The following is a 23,245-nucleotide window of genomic DNA, read 5'->3' as shown; positions in this document are numbered from 1 at the left end:
TGGTTGTCAGACTTCCATACAGTTTGATTTCCTGTCAGTTTTTGTTTTTAAATTTGTTGTTGTCCTTCTTTTTCTTGTCCAAGGAGGCAGAGTGTGTCTACCCATGCCTCCATCTTGGCCAGAAGTCTGAAATGTAATATTTCTGAAGAGTAATTAGAGAATTTATATTAAAGTTTTTGAACATGGTATTTTATCCAGCCGTTTCTTTTTTAGGGAAGTACTTACAAAATAATTCAAGATATTCTCAAAAATGAAAGTTATTTACATTAACTAAAAACTTCTGATAATCTGTATGTTTGATAACAGGAAATAACAATGTTTCTGAAAGTGTGTTCCTTACAGCACTAGTCTCATGAGATTTTGCTTTAAAAAGGGTTCCACGGTCAAGTAAAAGTTCATTCCCTTAGAATGAAAGGTAAAATTTACAAACCAGGTTAACATGACATAATCTGTGGTCAGGACAAAAGCTAAGACTACTTGGGTTCATAAGTGAGTCAAAAATCACAAATTTAGCCTCATTAGCCCTGTGTTCCAACTTCTAGAACTCACCAGTCTAACCATGCGTTCCAACCATTGGAATTTACAGAAGCGGGCTGTCCAGGAATGGTTTAGCCCCAGGTCCACCATGAGCCTGCCATTTCCTGACCCGCAAGGGGGCCCACTTTTTCCCATTTCCAGGTAAAGGGCTCTCTCCAGCCGAACCAGGGCAGCAGGGCCTGAGTGTGCCAAACAGGTGAGGGCTACAGCCTTCCTATGGGGACAGCTGGGGCAGCTCTCTGAGGCCAACAGAGACTGGGAGGTTATGGAGGTGGTGGGGGTCAAAGGTCAGGGACTGCCGTATCATTCCGCCTCAGTGGGATTCTGACTTAGAGGTGTTCAGCCATAATGCCACAGATGATAGCTTCACCCCTTTGGCTCCTCAGCCAAGTATATACACCAAAGGTCTGCCTGGTAAGTTCCAATTTAACATTACTGATTTAACTAATTGCTTAACTAGTTTAACCAATTTAACATCATTTTGACTGCAATTCATTTTATGTAATAGATGAGATGATTCATTGTTTCTTATTCATTGTGTAATAGATTTCCCAGCAGTTACAGGCTTAAAACCAGGAACACTTATTATCTCACAGTTTCCATGGGTCGGGCACCTGGGCACAGCTTAGCTGGATGCCTCTGGCTCAAGGCCTTTCATGAAGTCGCAGGCAAACTGTCAGTTAGGTGTGTGTCCATCTCTGAGGGTTTGACAAAGCAAAGATACGCCTTCACACTCACTCGTGTCACTGGCAGCATTCAGCCCCTCACTGGTTGTTGGCCAAAGGCACCCTGGTCCCATCCATTGGGTGGCTCTAACATGGCAACCAGCTTCTCTCAGAGTAAGCGAAAGAGAGTGCCAGAGAGCTTAAGAAAGAAACCATGGTCTTCTTGTAACCTAATCTCAGAAGGGATTGCTCATTGTTTTTGCCATATCCTATTTGTTAGAAGCAAGGTACTAGGTCCAGCTCACATTCAAGGAGGGGAAGAGGATTGTACACAGGCAGGAACACCAAGAGGTGGGGATCCCTGGGGGCTACTTAGCAGCTGCCCACCACAATCACTACTATGAAAAAGCCCTTGGAATTCTTAAGTGACTAAGAGAGGCTAAATAACCCCTTCTCTAATGGAGGTCTGTCTGACAGAAGGCATGGAGGAGAGAAACTGAATTTGTAAAATAGATGGATAAATACTTAACATCATGGGGTTTTCCCCCCAATTTAATCTGGTGAAGGTTCTTACTGACTAGGGGAGGTTTGGGGGCTCCTGGGGTAGGAAAAGGAGAGCGGGTGACAGGATGGGGAAAGGGTGGAGGAAGAGATAGACATGTCTCAGAAACCAAGACAAAGGACAACCAGGACTGCTCCACAATTTTTCCAAGAGCTAACTCAGCTTTGTCACTGCGGTGCGACTTCAACACTTGAGGACTGCGGGCTCATTTCTGGTGTGAATTATCTAGGAGTCCTGTGTTTCATCTGCTCCTTTCTGCTCTCATGACATGTTTTGCCATTCTTACTCTTTTGTACCTCTGGAAAATTCGGAAGGGAAAGAAAAGGTTGTAAAATTTAAATCCAGGATTTTGTTATACTTTATCTCCAGAGTGAAAGTATAATGTTCTCTAACCTGGTTCCAATGCTCATATACATACACAGATAATTGGAGAAGTTAAACAGGGAAACTCTAAATAATTACACAATTCAACATGACCAATTTGAGAAATTTTTAAAAAAGTTTTTGACCTTGCCTGGCTGGCGTAGCTCAGTGGATTGAGCGCGGGCTGGGAACCAAAGTGTCCCAGGTTCGAGTCCCAGCCAGGGTACATGCCTGGGTTGCAGGCCATAACCCCCAGCAACCGCACACTGAAGTTTCTCTGTCTCTCTCTATCTCCCTCCCTTCCCTCTCTAAAAAGAAATAAATAAAATCTTTAAAAAAATGACTGTTTAAAAAAAAAGTTTTTGACCTTGAAACCCTAAATGTGGGACCTCAGCCAACAAATTGGTGCCCCTCTTTCTCAGTATCAGGAGTACTGTTTTTCCTCCCAAACTGACACAAAGGGTCTCATCCTGCCGCCTGTAATTTACTCAGTGAGACACGTGAAGAGTGTTGTCTATTTTTGGCTCCCCTAGCAAAGCCGCCTTAGGGTATAATCTTTTTCTCCGCCCTGCCTGGGATGGGCTAGATGACATAGGAGATCTTTTCTATTTCTAATTTTACATCTTTCAGCAAACAGCCGGTAAACAATTTTAATCCAAGGCCATTGTCATTATGTCCACTAGAAGAGTCCCAACCCTGGGCTGCTGACCGGTACCAGTCGTAGTGGCCTGTAAGGAACTGGCACAAGCAAAGCTTGGGTCAGTTCTGCCTCCAGTCTCCCCCCACCATCCACAGTGGGGGCAGTGAACTAAGCTCACCTGAGCTCCTCCCGCTACCACTACTGTTCCTCCAGGAAACCGGCCTGCAGTGCCAAAAAGGTTACAGACCACTGCACTAGAGAATATGTCCCTGCATTAAAATAAATAGTAATAATACAAAAAAAATTTGCTCATACAATAAAGCAACCTTCCTAAATTACAGCGATTGTGCAGCCCAGCAGTGTGATACAAAATGTGGTTTTTATCTCAGAAGACACAGAATTTATTATTTTCCACCTACCTGACATTTTAGAGCAATTGGAATCAGGTTTTTGAAAGGACAATTCAGTACATTAGCTCTCAAATACAAAAAATATATTTTCAGCATTGAAAGGACTCATTGAAAGCAGCACTTCAACAAAATGCTGTCCACCCTGCCCTGGTAATTATGTCACGTCTCATATGTACTAGTTTACACAGTGTATTGTTTTCCTGCATAATTAAGGCTATTAAGCTGAATTCAGAGGCTGCAGTATACCGACAGCCCTTAATTAATTTAACAAGCAGGCAGAGAAGTTTCTGACAGAGTCCGAGACTTGTCTTCTCACTCCTGGTGGGCAAGATGCTAAAGAAATGGGCAAGAAGGGCTGTTACCTGGAACTCTCCTTCAGTCCCAATTTTCTGTTCACAGGGGGAAACCATACAAAGTCATTTCCCAGAATGTAGACACTGTAATTCGCTGCCCCACAATCTCTTATCATTGAATCGCTAAGCAGATACAGTAGTTAAAAATAAAAGCATGTCATGAGATTGATTACTACTTCTTCATAACTTCATCAAAGTGAAGAATTTCCCAATATATTTACTTCGGGCTTCCTTTGGATGCTACCTTTGCAAAGAGTCATATGCTAGATTAAGTCAGGGGATGTGCTTTCGCCACACTCCTCATTCCCTCCAAAGCCACCGAAAACTCCATCTCCATCTAGCAACAGTAGGCCTAAGTATTCTGTGTCTCAGCCACTAGCTTTCCCTACCTGACACGTGAATAGATGATCCTTGGCCTTGGTTGAGAAAGAACTAAAAACATTTCTACTTTCTGTCACACAATACCAACACCGTGCATCACACCAGAGCACCAGCCCAGAAAGCCATCCAAAATCACTAAAAGAAAGTGGGATACCCACAAGTATTGACCTTAAGTATCTTTTCTTTATAGTTACAGTAATATAGCCTTTTCAAACATGTTCTCAAAAAATAAAAATCTATAGATGTATCTTTTAAATGTTCTCTTATTAAAAAAACTTTACATAAAAGCAAATTTGTATCACAGAACAAAGATATGCTGGGAATTTCACAATGACTTAATTTTTGGCAAATTTTACTCCTCTTTTACTACTCCTAGTGATTAGTATTTGATTATTATGGCTGTACTAATTATTACAGGAGTGATAGTTAAATTAATTGAATTTAATAATGAAACCTATGTTCCAGAATCCCAAAGCTATGGCCAGGGAAGAGGGGAACACACTGTATGAAATAATCCTACAAACCACACAAATGCCAGTATATGGTACTATTCTGTGTTTGTTCCTGCAACATAATTAGGAGATCAAGTATAAGAAAATTCAGGACTCTTTAATGCACTTAAAATCACTGTCATGAAGCAATGGATAGCAAATTTGCATGTGAAAGGACTGTGAACAGCATGTAGGAAGAATTGTGAAAATTACTATAGTATTTATTATTATAACTTGGTGTCATGCTAGTCTCATTTTAGAATGAACTATAAGAATAGATTAAATTAGTGCCATTTTCTTCCCTTGTTAACATCTTTGTCACAAGAGCAAGCTGTCAGAATTTTAGTATCTAAAATAGACCATGGAATGTTCCTCATAATAGTTGGTCGTTTCTAAACTCTGGGCTTTGGCTGTTCTCAACCCTGTCCTGCAGATATATGGGTTGAACACAGGGAAATAATAATTTTTAAGCAGCTATTCAGGTTGCAGACACCCTGATAAAGGTAGGAAAGACAGTATAATGTTATACTTTTAAAACAATATTTGATCATAAAATATTATCTTGTAAGAAAATGCTTTTGACCACTGCTGCAAAATACTGTTTGACACGTGATTTTACAATCAAGATGGCTCAGACATGTGTAATTTTAATAGCATCTCTCTGGAATTTTTCACTTCACAAGATAATGGGCAATGCACATTTCTCTGAGGGTCTGGAACACCATGCCCTTGTCAACCTTGAGAAATACGATGATCAGAATTTAATGATCTATTACTTTCTTCACATATTATCTCGCTCACTGGTCCCCTGGGCCTCAGTTTCTGTAGGCAACATGGATGCTATATTAGTCAGGGTTCTCCAGAGAAAAAGAACCAATTGGATATAAAAGGAGATTTACTATGAAGAACAGCTCACCCCATTATGGAGGGTGGAAAGTGCCACAGTCTGCCTTCTGCAAACGGGAGACTCAGGAAAGCCAGTGGTGAAATTCACTCCAGGTCCAAAGGCTTGAGAAACAGGGGAGCTGGTGCTGTGCATCTCAGTAGATGGGCAAGCTAAGATGAGGTGAGGCCACCCACACTGGGCAGCGTGACCAGCTGTATGGACTCCACTGATTCAAATGCTGATGTTATCCTGAAATGCCCTCACGGACAGACCCAGAAATGCTTAGTCAAATATGTGGGCACCTCTTGATCCAGTCAAGGTGACACATACAATTATCTGTCACAGATGCCCCTCTCCACTGTGATCTTCCCCTCCCACAGTGCCCCACAATGAGGGCGACTGTAAGTCTTGGTTTGCTGTCCCACTTTATATCTTAGCTTAATAATCAGCAGCATCTTCTTTAACTCTTAAAAATGTTCCAGTTTAAACAATATACTATATCATCATTCTACCCAAAATGTTTTCTCAGTGCCTAAGACTTACCACTCTTTATACTATGTTATACTAACATATGGCTGTATCTTAGCTCCCCTACTAGATCATCACTTAAGGACAGAATCTAACCTAACTCTTTTTTGTTATCACAGGGCCTCAAAAAGAGTAATCAATAATTTTTCTCTTCATCCAGTCAGCTTTAATGAATGACAGTACCGCATCACATACTACAACAGTTCAGGGTGAGAACTTTCTAATACACCTTTCTGGCATTAAAATTGCTTCCTTTCATATCATCTAAAGGTTCATCTCAAGTGGAGGGAGGAGAAGGCTGGGTGGGCCCTAAGTTTCTTGGGGGAAATCCAAGTCGATGTGTTTTTGCTGAGCAAGGAGATGGGGCAGGGAGAGGAAGTTTTAACCCACAAAGAAAGGACTAACAAGCAATAAACTTACTGCCCCCTCCTTCCTGTGAGGCCTGCCTGCCCTCAAAAGGGAACCACATGCTTAACCCGCAGGTACTTTTCCAATGTAGCAGTGGCTCACATTACTCATGTCTTGCAGCAGAGAGTGCTGGGCTCCTCCTGGATCCTCTCCCCTCCTTACCACCTGTGGTGGTGGCAGGGCACAGTTGGCCTCAGCTGTCTGTGCGTGTCATAGTTCCCCTTGATCACAAGGCCCTGGTTATAAAAAGCCTCCAACAGATCAAGCAAGAGCTTCTCTGGCATCAGCATCTGCTGCTGCTGCTTCTCCCCGCTTTACATCCACCTCAATCAGTAATCATCCACTTCATGGCCGAGAAACTACCACGTGGGTCAGCTGGCGGCACATGGACCTGATAGCCACTGTTGGACAATGGCCACTCTTGAGGATGGGTACCAGTTGAGTCCCAGGGTCACATATTTTCAGCGTTTGGTAAAAGATGGTGCAGGGGTTGCATTCAATGGTTGCCTGTTTCCCTGCAGAAGCAGCACGGTATGTCCCAAACTGCTTCCTCTTCACAGCTTCCCAAGTCTGTGTCATAAAGGATGTGGCCAGTACTTTGTTTCCTCCTTTCATCATCATGCTGGTGCATTGACTGATCAATGGGTCTTCAAACACAGAGTGGGTTTGTGTTGCTGGGGCAGCTTTCACAAGCTGAGTGTTCCTGAGCTCCTGTTTAGACTTTTCAGTCAGCTCTGCCAAGGGTTTGCAATGACAATCCTTGTCAGTCTGGAGATCCCTGTGTCAGGACCTAGTGTTTTGCTTCACTGGGTTAGCACTGGAAGCTGTAGGCCCGCACCCCACACACCCTACACTAGCCTGACCACCCTGCACACAGCCTCCACCCTGACAGCCCTGGCAGTTCCTGAGCGAGTGACAGGAGAACAGGAAAAGGATTCACAGGGGCCTAAATCCACACATCACATCAGTAATCTAGGCATTAAGAGCCTCTCACTCCAAGGTCCAAAGGTAGCACCCTCCCATTATCTGTCTCAGTCTGGCACAACCCTCAGTGGCATTGCTTGCTCAGTATGTTTAAATTACTGAAAATATAGAGTGTTAAATCACTTCAGGGCCTAAACTACCATCATTAATATATTTTTTAAAAAACTCCTACTAGAACTGTAGTGTCTAGGATAAGATAATCTTACTTCATGCTGAAAAGATTGAGTCCCATTTGAACTATCTTGTATAGCAAGTGATGAGGCTGCTGTTATCAGCAGCTGACAGAGTTATCAGCATGTTCCTACCTTGTGCAGAGGGCACCCAGCCGAGGGAGCAAGTGCAGCTGGAACTCAGCCTTGCTCCACTTGTCATTCAATGTGCTATTTGAGTGAGTGGAGACCCCCTACCTGGTTTTCAGGGGTCAGTACAGGTTTTATGGGGCCTGGCTTTTGGCTCTTCAGTTTAGAAGGTTGTCAATGAGAACACTATCTTTTTTATTTGCATCTTTTTATTTGTCTGTCTCTCCTCATTGTTCTTAAGTTTCTTCTATCTCCAGAATCTAGCTCAGCACCTAGCTGTACATAGGAGGTACAAATACATGTTTTTTGAATCAGTTAAGAAATCAATAAATGTTTAGATTATGAACCCACAGTTATTATTTAGCAATTATTGTACACAAAGCATTATGTGGGACAACATCTCTTAGCCATTAGAAATCACACTCTATTTTTTAAAAATAAGAATTATATTGAGAAAATAATAGTTAATTCAAAGAAATTGAATGGCTCTAAGTGAAATAATAGATTATTAGAAGTTGCTTGGCCATTCCTGGCCAATGTCACATTTGCTTTAGTTTCTCTGAAGCCTGCAGAGTGCAGATGCTCCATGACTCTTTTAGATGAAAAAAGAATCATTCCTTCAGCAACAACTTGTGTACCTACCTTATGGCAGGACTGTGTGCTATCCCTTAAAAATACACTAAGGTTGACATGTCTCTTTCATGTGGAGTCAATAGTCTGAGAGAACTAGATACATGCAATCACAGGTGGAACTGGGATTCAGCTGCACCACTGAGCAGCTGCTAGTATTCTTTTACTGTTAAGGGTATCCTGCCCCTGATTTCCAACAGCAGTAGATCCCTTCCAACAACATCTGCTCAAGATAGCATCAGATTCCACAGGTTAAGAATTCAGTCCTGTGAGACTGTCCTCACCTCACAATGCCCCTCTGCCTCAAATGCCAATGGCAAGCCAAGGGTGTCATTTAAGTTTCAGACCCAAAGGCTATTGATTGGAGGTTTCAATGACCCCTTTCTTGGGTTCATTTAATTTGGTAAGGTGGCTCAGAGAACTCAGAGAAACATTTTACTTACTAGATTACCAGTATATTGCAAAAGGGTAACTCAGGAACAGCCAAATGGAAGAGATGCATAGGACAAGGTATGTGGGAAGGGGCATGAGGCTTCCATGTCCTCTGCCACGCTCCCATCATCATCTCCCCATGTTCATCAACCCAGAAACTCCAACTCCAATCCTTTGGGGCAGGGGAGTCCAAACTTTTGGCATCTCTGTGCCACACTGGAAGAAGAAGAGTTGCCTTGGGCCTCACATAAAATACATTGAAACATGTAATCATTAAAAAAATCTCATAATGTTTTAAGTAAATTTATGATTTTGTGTTGGGCCACATTCACAGCCATCATGGGCTACACGTGGCCTATGGCCCGCAGTTTGGAAAACCCTTTTTGGGGGTTTTTATGGAGACTTCATTACATAGGTATGATTGATTAAAGAACTGTCCATTGATGGTTGAACTCAGTCACTAGCCCCACTCCCCATCCCGGAAGTTGGGGGTAGGATTGCAAGTTCCAACCTCTGATTACATGGCTGTACATGACCATGCAGGCACTCCGATCTCAGACTTCCAGCCTCCAGAGCTGTTAGGAATAAATTTATGTTGTTATAAGCCACCCGGTTTATGTTATTTTTGTTATAGCACCCCAAAATACCTAAAACAACTGTTCTTACATTTTCTTCAATTTTACTTCTTTTTGTGTGTCAAATTTTGACTTTCAAATATTAACCATGCTTAGTCAGTAGACATGCTGTTTACAAAAAAGGACAGATAAAATATTAAATAAAAACCAAGGCTCAGCCTTGGCCAGTGTGGCTCAGTTGGTTGGGCATCATCTCATAAATCAAAAGGTTGCTGGTTTAATTCCCAGTCAAGGAACATGTCTAAGCTTTGGGTTCAGCCCCCAGGTCAAGGTGCATACAAGAGGTAACCGACTGATGATTCTCTCTCACATCACTGTTTCTCACCCTCTCTTTCTCCCTCCCTTCCCCTCTATTAAATAATTAAACAAATAGCCCTGGCTAGTATGTCTCAGTGGATTGAGTGCTGGCCTGTGAACCAAAGGGTTGTTGGTTTGATTCCCAGTCAAGGCACATGCCTGGGTTGTGGGCTGATTCCCCAAAGCAGGGCATGCGAGAGGCAACCACACATTGATGTTTCTCAAAAATTAAATAAGTAAGTAAGTAAATAAACAAATAAATAACAACCAAAGTTCAATTGGCTAAGGCAATGTCAATCTAAATCTCGGATACACTAAGAGTGGTATTATGAATGGTAAGTGACAGGGAAATAAAGCAACATGAAAATAGATGTTGATTATTTGAGTTAGGTGGAAAAGAGACAGTAATGTTTTATTTTCTACAATAAATTTGATACATTCAGTAAAATGAAGTTTAAGTGCTTTAGTATTATAAACCATAATATTATAAAGAGAAAAATTTAATGTGTAGCATCAAGAAATATAGATGTTTGTTATGTCTAAAAGAGACAATAAGAGGAAGATGTCACTGGAGTTTAGAACAAAAAGTGACATCAGTGAGAGGCGGCTCGGCTAGGATGATGCATGCAGGCCTTGGTGAAAGACGGCCTGGGTTGGAGTCCTAGCTCCACCCCTTCCTAACTCTCAATTTTGAGCCTGTACTTTAACCTCTCTGTGCCTCAGCTTCCTCATCTGCATAGTGGAGAGGAAGTAAGATAATATTGTACTCTCTCTTACTACATTTAACCTACTATTCCTACTTTAATTATATGGAGTGGCATTGCAAGGAGTAACTTAGTTAATTCATTTGATCCACCTGGCTCAGTACCTGGCACTTTGTAAACAGTAAATTCTCAAAAGAGTATCTTTCAGATTTCACTGACATTTTCACCTGGTTCTATAAACTCATAATGTCACTTTTTCTAAGATTAGTTTTTAAAGACCGCTATTATTACAGTAAATATTGAGTGCCTATTACTACATCATAAAGTGGATAAGAGCATCTAAGTACGCTGTATGGCAACATTCAGCATTTAATCCAAAAGGGCAATCCTGGACCCTCTTGCAATTTTTCCCATATAGTAATTTGTTATTAGGTTCATCTGGAGGTGCCATTTGTGCGACCCCACACAACCAAACCATTAATCAGAATTAATCACGGAAGTAAGATAAAAGCCGATGGCCTGCCCTGGGCCAGAGCAGCCTGTTACACAATCAGGATGCATTAAAGTCGCAGATGCGTAATTTCTTGTAAAGGCTGCAGGGGAAGGGAGAGAAAATAAGCAAACATGTTTTAAAGATCATAGACAATATTCTCTTAAAATGAACCTAATTTAATGCCTCTTGCAAGGTCAGATCAAGGGTGAAGAAATAAGAATTGGCCAAACACTAAAGCAATTTCCAGCTAAATAAAAAGCTAGATATTCTTTTCTTTGCTGACAACAGAAAATATACTGAAAGACACAGAGGGTTCATCATTGATGCCAAAAATGTACTTTCCATTCTTTGAGGCATCTAAAGTCTCTTCTTTTATCCATTTTCTATTTTTCCTCATATTGCCATTCTCTGTTTTTGTCAATGACCTTTCTTCAATCCAACTCAGCCTCTGTCTAATGGCCTGAAGAGGACTTCTTCACATGATAGAAAGCTTTAGATTTAAGATCCCCCTCCTTCATTAGAGGGAAAAGTGAACAGCCTCTATGTGCTGGGTGTTAATGAATGTGAAGAAAGATTTTTTTGTATGTGTTTTACACATTATGTTCTTGACTCCTAGAGGTGCTACAATAAATTGCCACGCTTCATTTACAAGGAGCCATAACAGAAGCAAAATGAGAATCTGGCGACAAATTGCTTCTCAGTCACCCTGGGTCAGGCTGTTGGGGCTAATGAGAAGAGGGGCTCTAATTTTAAACTCCTCCTCAACCAAGCCATTCCTGCATTAATGTTCGCTGTTGTAAATTGTAAAGTCAAATGAAGGAGCACTGTTGAAAATTAACCAGTATTTTTATCCTTTGAGTACCCAATAGAGCATATTTTGGCTTCTGTAGCTGGTGGTTATGGAAGGCGGCTCAGCTTACACCAGGGGTGGCAGCCTCCTCTGTGGATTGCCTCTTCCTCCACACGACGCCAATCTCCTAAGTCCTTCTCCTTTCACCCCTAAACCTGCCTTCCACCTTCACCAAGAAAAATCCACTGGCAGAAGGAAGTGGTAGGTTTTCAACAAGACTATAATGTCACCTGTAGCAGCAGTGTTTGAAACCAGCCTCTTTGTGGGTCCATTTAGCAAGATACTATACACAGACATTAAAAGTCAGAGAATTGTACTATCTATTCAGTCCTGCTGCATGCTTAATGATCTGTAATTGTGTGTATGGAGGGAGAGCCAGTAAATCACTGACCCTCTGATGGCAGGAAGCGCTTTGCCGCTGGAAGCCTGAAGCAGGATTTGAACAAATAATGAGAAACCAGTGAAGCACCTGCCTCACACAAAATACTTTCCTAACCCCACATTTACCAGTTTATAAAATCAAATAGCAGGCAAAAAGAGGTGAAAATAAAGGAAGATTTTTTATTAAAGTATGCAGGATTTTGATCCCACATGGATGTCGAGGCAACAATTCAAAATTCGGGTTTGTTTGTTTTTTTGCAGGGGGATTGGTCACGTGTTTCAAGTGAGTATTAATGAAACGAAGTTGCCCTGTGTGTGAAGTGCCTGTCCGGGTGCATTCTTCCATAAAATCACTACAGAAAATACAAATTAACCACACTACCCTAGTCTAATCATTGTAATCAGTTATGTTTTCATGTGTACATTAGTGATATATAAGGCTGTTGTAGTTCTTGTGTGTGGTTTAATTGCTTGTTTTTGCATATCTTGTGTGATTGATGATGTTCTAGAAATCTTTTCCCCTAAAGGAGACTTTGTAAATTACTTTGTTTAGATGCTAATGATTGTATTTCATTAGTGGCCCTCTCATCCAGAATCATCTTTAAATGAATGAATATGCCATAATTAAAAATCTGAATTATGAATTACTTTGAAAGGAGACAACATTGTCCCGATTTCCCACTGCGACACAGTGTTATTTCAATTATGTAAATATGTTTAATCATTCCCCTTTTGTTTTTCTAATTATTTAATATTAATGTTGCTTTACCCCTTTATTGCTACAAGAAGGGATATGGCATCTTAAATGAGAGTACTTAGACAAGTGATACACAGATGACTAGATTAAAGCAGACATTTATCAGAATGCATAACCCATTTCAAAAACAAACATGCTATTAACATTCATACTAATATAGCACTACTGGCTATAATTGCACTTCGTGCATGTTTTGTCTGTACAAATCTAATGTATTCACAATGAACAATTTCCAATTATTTTTTTTCTTATAGAAAGTCTGAAACCCCCTAGTGAAACTTTCAGATATCTTGAGGTGTACATCTGGACCCACCGTAAGACCACCGTTTTTTCTGCAGTAGGAAACTGGCAGCTGCTCAAGTACTACTAGACTTGACTCATTCAAATTTCACCTCACTACACTGAGCCTTCAGAAACTGTTGGCAAAAAAAAGAATGTGTTTTCAAGTCCTCCTGCTCTTTTTTACTCCCTCCCTGAAGCGAGAGAAATATTAGGAAATTTACTCTTCTGCTCAACAGCTCTCACATGAGCCTTCAAGAAGCTCCCCTTAAGAGAGAGGCATGAACCCAGTGGAGGGGAGGTGTAGAGGGGTCACTGTGCATGACAGGCAACTTTATACATTTCGACTTCAGGCATCTTTGCCAAACTAACTGCAGAAGTCTGGTTTGTTCTTCAGAGAACAGTGTGCTGACTTCAATTTAGACGTTCCTATTTCAGTGCAGCTTGACTACATAGAAGTACATTCCTCTACCATTTAGCAATTTAGATGTTTTCAGTATTATTGCTAACTGACTCTTAATGTATAAGAGCCATAATTACGCTGGTTTAATATTTTGTACTTAAATATTATTATTTGTAAACTAACAGTGGGAAATGCTACTACTTCCCCCATGTTTCTTTCTGATTTCAATGTTACAATAAAATATGTTAACACTGATTGTCTTGTGAAGCTTTATTAATTATATTAGTAACATTAAGGTTATGATCAAAATGCACTGGTGGGAAAAAGTAGGTTTACAGTTGTTCATATGGAAAAGGGCATAGAGGTTATAATTATTACAGTAGCTTAATTAACTCAAAAGAATGTCACAATGACACAGTAAACCTACTTTTGCCCACCCCTGTATTTGGTCTTTCTCTACATATTAAAAGAGTGAGCAATCTTTAAAGCCTCTTTTCAAAACCACTGGTTTTTTTTTTAACTTGAACCCTTCACTTTAGCAACCCTGGAGACAAAGACAGGTTTAGTATAGGACCTGGGTATAAGTTGCACTCAAACACAGCTTACTTACTTTGCTTCAGCATGGGCTACCCTGACAGAACACTCATGATGTTTTACACAGTGTTATACACAGATGAAAGAAAGAGATATTTATGGACGAGCTATACAGAAAACTGTGTAAATTATGTTCCATCTAATTTAACATATTTTATTTCTCATATTTTTTCTCTTGTTGAGAAAAAGCTTATCATACAAGGGAACTAATGTTTCCCCCTAATTAAGAAAAACCTTTCTATTAAAAATATGTTATGATTAACAGGATAAAGCCACAGGTTGTCGGGATCAAGGGGGAAAATAACTCAAAGTTTTTTGTGGGTGGCAAATTAAGTCCTTTTACTGACAACACATTGGTTTTAATGACTTTTTGCATAATAACCTCTTTTGGAATTTTCGGATAGATACGATTTTCATATTACTTTTAATTACATTTTTCCACACATCTAACTGGAAATCCTGGAATTTCATAATACCAATATAGAGAAAAATCCCAAAAATCCATTGAAACTAATGTTTCGTGCTTACAGATACATTTTGCTTTTGATGAGCTCAATAATCTGTCAATACCTTGGAATCCACAGGAAGGAAATTCATGAGAAGAGAGTGGGAGATGAGAATTCACAGAAATCTTTAGTTGAGTTTTTAAATCATGATTCTACTGGATTTTTAAAAAGTAGATAATTAGGATATGGTCTAAATATTCATAATCAGCCCTGGCTGGCGTAGCTCAGTGGATTGAGCATGGGCTGCGAACCAAAGTGTTGCAGGTTCAATTCCCAGCCAGGGTACATTCCTGGGTTGCAGGCCATAACCCCCAGCAACCACACATTGATGTTTCTCTCTCTCTCTCTCTCTCTCTCTCTCTCTCTCTCTCTCTCTCTCTCTCCCCCCCTCCCTCTCTCCCTCTCTCTCCTTCCCTTCTCTCTCTAAAAATAAATAAAAAATAAATAAATTTTCATTATCAGGAAGAAAGATGAGGGAAGGAAGTATTGGGAAGTCCATACCTACATCATTACCATTATTATTTGGATATTTCATTTCAAGCAAAATTGAAGAATAAAAAAGGATCTGGATATATTTCCTTGAAGGCCAGGGCTACTACTCCCCAAGACAGAAGACAGACTGGACAGGCCATGTAACTGTGTGACGGTGGCATGTCAGGGAAATCAGTGAAGGCAGGCAGTGTCCCAACGGAATGCACCTCTGTCTCCAACATAGGAGGAAACCACACTGCTTTTCACTGAAGAAGCCTTAAGATAAACAAGTGGTCTTTCTACACAAATCCTCCTCAGACCAAGTACCCTAACAGCTTGATTTCAGCAGCTAGATGGAGATGGACAGTTAGAAACAGAAGTACACTTGTTCTTATCCAAACCTGGCATTTCAGGAAGACAAGGCTTGCCAATAGGTTCTTACTAGACACACTTGAAATACAAAATAGCCATAAAAATGGTCTTAACTTCAGACCCCTAGAAAATTCCTCCCTAGGAGTTGATAAACCCACGGAAAATGATTTAGGTGTTTCCAAGTCCAAGTACCAACTCCTTTAATCCCACTTCTACTTGTAAAGGTCAGCACAAGGCAATTATATCCTGATTAATCATCACAGTTATGGGCAAGCAAATGGAAGGGAATCATTTTTCCCTTAAGTTTTCCTTCATTCACTGAATAAATATGCTAAATGTCCACAATAGGCAAAGCTCTCTTCTAGGGGCTTTGGAGGCTACATAAGTGAAAAACAACCACTGCACTTACACAACTTACTAAAATATGCCTGATATTTCTTTGTCTTGTCCTATTGACCTAAGACTGCATAATGTTGAACAGGAGTGAAGAGAGCGAACATCCTTGACTTGTTCCCAATTGTAGGTACATAGCATTCAGTTCTTCACTTTTGAGTATAATATTATTGATAGATTTGTGTGTGTGTAAATGCCTTTTATCAGGTTGATGAAATTCACTTTTATTCCTAGTTTGTTAAGTTCTTATTATAAATGAATGTTGTGTTTTTTCCAAATGTTTTGACTCACTCAATTAATAAAATTGTGTGGATTTCTTCTTGAGGTTGTCAATATAGTGCAATACATAGACTGATTTTCAAATATTGAGTCAAACTTTCATTCCCACACACAATTGATCAATACCACTTGGCTGTTGTGTATTATTATTTTTGTATATTACTGAATTCAATTTGTTAATTTTTTGTTAAGATTTTTGCAGGTATGTTAGTGAGAAATATTGGTCTGTAGTTTTGGGGGTTTTTGTTTGTTTGTTTTTGTAATACCTTTGTCTGATTTTACTATCTGATAACATTGGCATAATGAAATAAGCTGGAAAGTATTTTAACTTTCTCTATTTTTCTGGAGGGGATTCTACAGAATTGGTGCCAATTCTTTTTTAAATGGTTCACAGAATTTGCCAGAGAAACCAACTGGGTGTAGAGATTTCTTTTATAGGAAGTTTCAACTACACATTCAGTTTCTTTAATAGTTATAGAACTATTGAGGTTATCTATCTGGAGTAAGTTTGAGGAATTTGTTGTTTTAAGAATTGCTCCATTTAATCTAATTTATTGAATTTATGAGTACATTTTTGTTACATTCCTTCATTTTCCTTTTAATGTTTGCAGGGTCTTTAGTGATGTCTCTTTCTACTCCTGTCATTGGTAATTTGTGTCTTTTTTCTTTGGCAGTCTTGCTAGAGTTTTTTTTAATGTATTTTTTATTGTACTTTTCCTATTACCATTTATCTTTCTTATGCTCCCCTTCTCCCTGGAATCACCACACTGTTGTCCATGTCCAAGAGTCCTTTTTCCCTTTTGCTTGATCCATCCACCCCCTAACCTCCCCTGCCAATAGATGTCATCCTGCTCTCTATCTATGGGCCTGTCTCTGTTTTGCTTGTTAGTTCCATTTGTTCATTAGATTCCACATATGAGTGAAATCATATGGTATTTTTCTTTCTCTGACTGGCTATTTCACTTAGCATAATGTTCTCCAGGTCCACTCATGCTGTTGCAAAGGGTAAAATTTTCTTCTTTTTACACCATTGTGTAAATGTCCCACCGTTGTTTTATCCTTCCATCTACTGATGGGCACTTGGGCTGCTTCCATATTTTTGTGATGTAAATGACACTGCAATGAATATAGGGGTGCTTATGTTCTTTCGAGTTAGTGTTTTGGATTTCTTCATACATATTCCCAGAAGTGGAAACACTGGGTCAAAAGCCAGATCCATTTTTAATTTTTTGAGGTATGTCCACATTGCTTTCCACAGTGGTTGCAGCAGTCTGCATTCCCACCAACAGTACAAAAGAATTCCATTTTGCCACATCCTTATCAGCACTTGTTTGTTGACTTGTTGATGATAGTCGCCCTAACAGGTGTGAGGTGATAATATCTCATCATGGTTTGAGTTTGCATTTCTCTAATGATTAGTGATGTCAAGTATCTTTTCATGTGTCTGTTGGCCATCTGTAGGTCCCCTGTGGAGAAGTGTCTATTCAGGTCCTTTGCCCATTTTTTAAATTGCATTGTTTGCTACAGTTTTTATGGATTCCATTGATCTTTTCAATAATCAGCTTTTGATTTCCTTGATTTTCTGTTATTTATTGTTTGCAATTTTAGTATTATTTCTGCTCCTTATAATTTTCTTCCTTATGACTGATTTGGGTTTAGTTTTCTCATTCTCCAGTGGTCTTAAGGTAGAAGCTTATATTCTTGGTTTGAGACCTTACTTCTTTTTAAATATACACATTTAATGTTAAAATTTCCTTCTAAGCACTACTTTTGTTTCATCCCACCATTTGTATTTCTATTTTCATGTGCCTTAAAATATTTTCAAATTTCTTTTGAGATTTACTTTTTGACCCATTAATTATTTAGATATTTGATGATAGATTTCCAAGTATTTAGAGATTTTCCTATTATCTCTCTGATACTGATTTCTAGCTTGATTCTATCAGTCTTAGAATATTATTTGTGTCATTTCAATTCTTTTCAACTTGTTAAAGTTTGATTTATGATCTAGGATATAGTCTATGTTGTTCAGTGGCCCACATGCACTTGAAAAGAACTCTGCTTCTGTTGGAGTGTTCTATAAATGTCAGATCCAGTTGATTTATGGCATTCTTCATTTTTTCTATATCCTTACTCATCTTACATCTATTCTTCATAACTATGACAAAGAGGAATGTTAAACTCTTCAACTACAATTGTGAATTTGTTTATTTCTCCTTTCACTTTTGTCAGTTTTTGCTTTAGGTATCTGTTATTAATTACATATACGAGGTCTGTCCAGAAGGTATTCAGCCATGTAATGTGAAAAATAGACATTTATTAAAAGATGCAAGATACAAGAAACATTGTACGTAGCACAATAAAGACTCAGTCCCCTTCAGAGTAGGCACCTTGGGACCTCACACAGGTCTTCCAGTTGCCACCAGCTGCTTTATCATATTTTCCTGAATTTCATTGGCGGTCTGAAATCTCTTCCCTTTCAAAGGTAATTTTAGTTTTTGGAAAAGGCAGAGGGCACCAAATCTGGGCTGTAGGGGGACTGAGTCACCTTGGTGATTTGATGTTTTGCAGAAAACTCTGCATGAGATATGATGCATGAGCAGTTGCATTGCCATGATGAAGCTGCCAATCACCAGTTGCCCATAGTTGTGGACCTCTGCATCATCTAAATAGTTTCCATGGAGGAATGTTTAAGCTTAATGAAAAAATTGATGCAAATTTGTTGCTCTACTTGCTCAGTCATTTTGAATGTACCAGACTCACAGTACACATGCTCACTCGACAGCATCTACTGCCCCCACTGACTAGTACAGTGAAGTCATCATTGTTCACACATGTGTATTCCAGTTCACCCTCCTTGGCTGCTAAGTTACATTGACATCATGCAAAATGTTCTTGTTATACTAGCAATGGCTGGACTTTTCCAGGACAGATCTCATACATTTAGTATTTGTATGTATTCACTGTGAATTAATCCTTTTAACAGTGTATAATATCTCTATCCCTGTCAATCTTTTTTTGCTCTTAAGTCTTCTATATTAGTCACTCCAGCTTCTTTTTATTAGTGTTCTATGATACATCTTTTTTCACTCTTTCACTTTTAACTTACCTATATTATTATTAAATTAGAATTATCTGGAATGAGGGTGGAAAGACTAGGGAGTGAGAGAATGAATAAAAGAGAAAAGATCAGAAAACAGGGCATTTCCCCCTGAACATTAGGTCTTTCCTTTCACAGGCCTCAAGCCAGAGAAGAAAGACTTCTTCTGGAACTCTTTCTGAACAACAGTGCTCACTTCCACATGCTCAGGCACATTGAGTTCAAATTAGGATATTACCAGAGGGAAAAATGATAAATCCACCACTGATTTTATTGTACTTCAAATTCCATATTGCTCTAATCTGTCTGTTGCTACTTCATTTTTGAAACCTTTCAACAATTTCCCCATATATACTGTCCAGGTTTTATAACTATATTCAGTGGGAGAGAAAAGACAAAATATGTTTACTCTAGCTCATTCATAATCATAATTTCAGTTTTAATCTTTTTTTAAAAAATGTCACACCTGAAGGTGGTCTATGTAACTGCTCCCCACGTATCACTGGTCAGGACTCAATCTATATTCCCTACTTGCAGAATCCCTCAGTTCTGCTGAGACAATCAGAAAAAGGCTAAGAAATGTGATTTCCACACCCAGAAAAAAAAAACACTATAGTGAATGAATAAGATTTTCTCTACCCTTTGGATTATTGAAATATTTCATTCTTCTTTCCACATGAAAATACCCTACTCCAAGGAAGAAATCCAAAGGCCCATCCAATTGCTGAATCTAGCTCAAAATCCAGGCTCTCCAGGTGGTTTTCAGTCTTCCTCTTTGGGCTCCCTTTGGGCTGGTAACCATGACTAAACAGATAGTTCTCTGCTTCCACCACATCTATTATACAATAAGACAGAAAGGGCATGATACCCACAATAAATACCATTATAAATGGAGAATGTAAGGAGATATACAGCATCCTCTGGTCCATAGCAATCTTAAAACCCTACTGGTAAAAGTTGTGAAACAATTCCCCATCCCCCAATGCCCTGCATCCTTCAGGAAAGGAAGATTTCTTGACTAGGACCTGATGCTTCACTCTGGGAGGAAGGAGTTCTTTGTCCATTCTTCTTACTTTTGTACCTGCAAGTACATTCTGCAACTTCAGCAGATAGGTTTGTACCCACTAGCAAGTCAATGCTAGAAAGAGAATAGTGTGTGCAATCTTAAATGCTGATTAATCCAAAATAAGAGTTCTATATTTCAAGAAAACCTTTATTCTGATAAAGCTTTTATCTCAAAGTTTAAGTGTGTAGGTATGTATCTGTATGTATCTTCAAAAGAAGAGATGTATTTGGTTTTAAAACTACTTTGAGCCTATAGTTTTACACCAGCATTTAAAGAATTTAATTGGTTGAAACAAACATTTAGGTGTTCTCTTTGAAATCTAAGACATAAACATTTCTGCTTGAAAATTATTTTATAGGAAAAAAACTTCTAAATGCATTGCTTCAGCTTCAGAGAGTATTCATATCACTTATTTTTTCTCTTCTAAATATATGAAACTATTTTAGACATAAGCATAAAATAAAATTATGGATTTCCCATTTATTTTCATTTATTGCTCTTTTTATGTTAATGAGTATTTGAAATAAATGTTTTGTATTCTGTGAATCACTTTCCTGTAGTTCACATCTTTGGTACTGTTTATTATGTGCACATCGTATTAGGTCTAAACACTATAGAGTGACTGACATGGTTTTACAAAATCTACCTCTAATGCAAAATCAAATCAATGTGTAGCAGTTATAAAAATGGTCCTTTTTCTCCTGTCTTCTTCCACTGTCTCTCTATGAAAAAAAAAGAACAGATTTAAGTTCTTCATTTGTCCCACGTGAGTACAGCTTTGACTTTACATGTTATGATCAGGCAAAGACACATATACTCAATATAAAAAGAGGAACCAGAAGAAGCAGACTCTGTGGACTCTCCTATGCACTGACCAACTGCTTTGTTGTACAGAATGGAAAGTTGATTTGTCTTATGCTCTCTTAGTGCAGGAGCTTGGGAAAGGGAGGAAGAGTAGTGATAAAGACAAGTAAGGAGAAAAGCCAATGATGTTTTTGCAACTGGCTAAAGTTTCCCTGGTTATATTTTTAAAACTCATGAACAAATCACTTAATACTAATCAGCTGACCATGCATCTAACAATTTGCTGAATCAACTTACTAACCTATTCAACAGTTGAGATGGTGTTGTTTGTGTTAATGGAAAATAAAACTAAATTTAGCATCTACACAAATGTGTAGGGTAAAATAGAAAATATTCTATGGCCTAAGAAAAGTATTCCTATAACCAAGGTTTAATCCCATGGTGAGAATAGTATGATTTTATCTTCTATTGATATAAAAAGTCACATCTTAAATAGGAAATAATAATAGTGTCTTACATTTACGCAGCATTTGATACATTTTTTTGTATTTTCACAAAAATCTTGGAAGGTCAGAAAGAACTTGTGTCTTGTGGCACACATTCTGGAATGTGGAAATCGAAGGCTCAGAGAAGCACACCTCGTCCCAGAGGGCACGAAGCAGTCCTGCATCCCACTCGGTGCTCTGCTCTGTGCTCCCTGTCACCATCGATATTACTCTTCTACTGCAAATGTGAGGCCTTATTGCTAAACAAACCCTATGATAAACATATTGAAATAAGTTAATTTGACTTGAACTTCTGGTTTAAGTCAAACTATTAAACTATTCACATTCTTTTTTAGATAGATTTTAATTTGCTTTTAAAATTAAAAATTATCATTTATACCTCAAGTTTTTATCTAAAAATTCGCATAGAGTGTTTTTTAGAGACTGAAAAATCTATCTCATTCTGCAGCCCATATACACACTTGACTTGTGTGGTGTTGGAACAGCCTTCTAACTCCTTTAAGCCTTAGCTTTCTCACCTGCAAAATCAAGGTAATACTAATAATGCCTCTCACAGGGCTGCCATGAGGTTTAAATGCAACACTGATGACTAGGCATTTAGCCCAGTGCTTGGCAGCAAGTGATAGAACCAGAATTTAACTCACATTTTTCTTGCTCTAAACCAAATGCTTAACCTCCACACTATAGCAAGTTGGTTGGCACATATTAAGAAATAAGAATAGAAAAGAAGAATATAGCATGCTAAATTAAAATACTTTGGCAATTTGAGCTATTACAGATGTTTGAACAGAAACAAAAATGTCAAAGTAAGAAATCTAAGAAAATCATTTTGAAGACATACGTATATAGGACAGATTGAAAAGATAGTGTTAGAAGTTTATTAGAAAGATACTGTTTCATTTTTCTTAATTACTACTAATATAATCAAATTGATAATTATGAACAAATTTTTCTTAGCATGACAATATTTCTTAATCTTGTAATAAATCAAATTAATTCAGAGTCTTCCTTAATTGTCAATCCTTGCCTTTAGTAATTGGTTCGTGAGTCTTTTTTGTACAAAAAAACTAAGGAGAAAAATGAACAAACAACCAAAGAGCTCACAAAAAGAAAAATCAGACAGTTTTGGAGATGGTCTTGATTTAAGAAATCAATCTCCATGAAGAATGTAAAAATGCAATATAAAAACTGGAATATTGATACCTAAAGATACCTGTTTTAATGATATTTTTAAAATAGATTAATAATGAAGTTAAAAGATTTAGCTCTCTTTATTTTTATATTAAATGAACATTATTTTTATCTTTATTTTAAAATATTAACTTAAAATTGCAATGTTATAGCTACTTGAAAGAAATGAACTGCAGTATCAATTAAATAACAATAGCTAAAGCTAAAAAAGTATCATCAATCAAAATTACTTTAAAGAGAAAATAATGCAGATGTTTTGTCTGGTTGTGGGTGTTCAGGACCTAGCTGCTGTGGAAACTGACTCAAACTGGCAGACGACCCTGGATTCTTGAGCACTTAGTGTGTGGCCCTCCTTCTTCGTGGGGGTCCTGATGACCCAGGGGACCCCCTGACACTTTCAGGGCTCTGGGCTGTGTGGAGCAGCAAGAGCAAAAGAGTCACTGGGGAAAGGCTGGAATGTGGACTCCACAGGGGCCAGTGTTTTCCTGTTGCGATCATTCTCTTTCCTTAGTTCCTTGAGCTTTCTTCTTAGATCATGAGGCTTCCACCCAGGCTTTTCGCATAGAAGTTGGTCTCCTTTGGGTGGCTGGAAGTG

At 38.7% G+C, this 23,245-nt stretch overlaps 1 pseudogene; it reads right to left on the bottom strand.

The window, feature by feature from the left end:
* Positions 1-6,382: 6,382 nt before the first annotated feature.
* Positions 6,383-7,007, bottom strand: LOC123825124 (annotated as a pseudogene).
* Positions 7,008-23,245: the final 16,238 nt, after the last annotated feature.

This window comes from Phyllostomus hastatus, unplaced genomic scaffold (genome assembly GCF_019186645.2).
Source record: "Phyllostomus hastatus isolate PE091 unplaced genomic scaffold, TTU_PhHast_1.1 phas_contig_62, whole genome shotgun sequence".
Lineage (NCBI taxonomy): Eukaryota > Metazoa > Chordata > Mammalia > Chiroptera > Phyllostomidae > Phyllostomus > Phyllostomus hastatus.
Note: the sequence above shows the minus strand (reverse complement) of the source record. Positions and strands in the feature narration are given on the sequence as shown.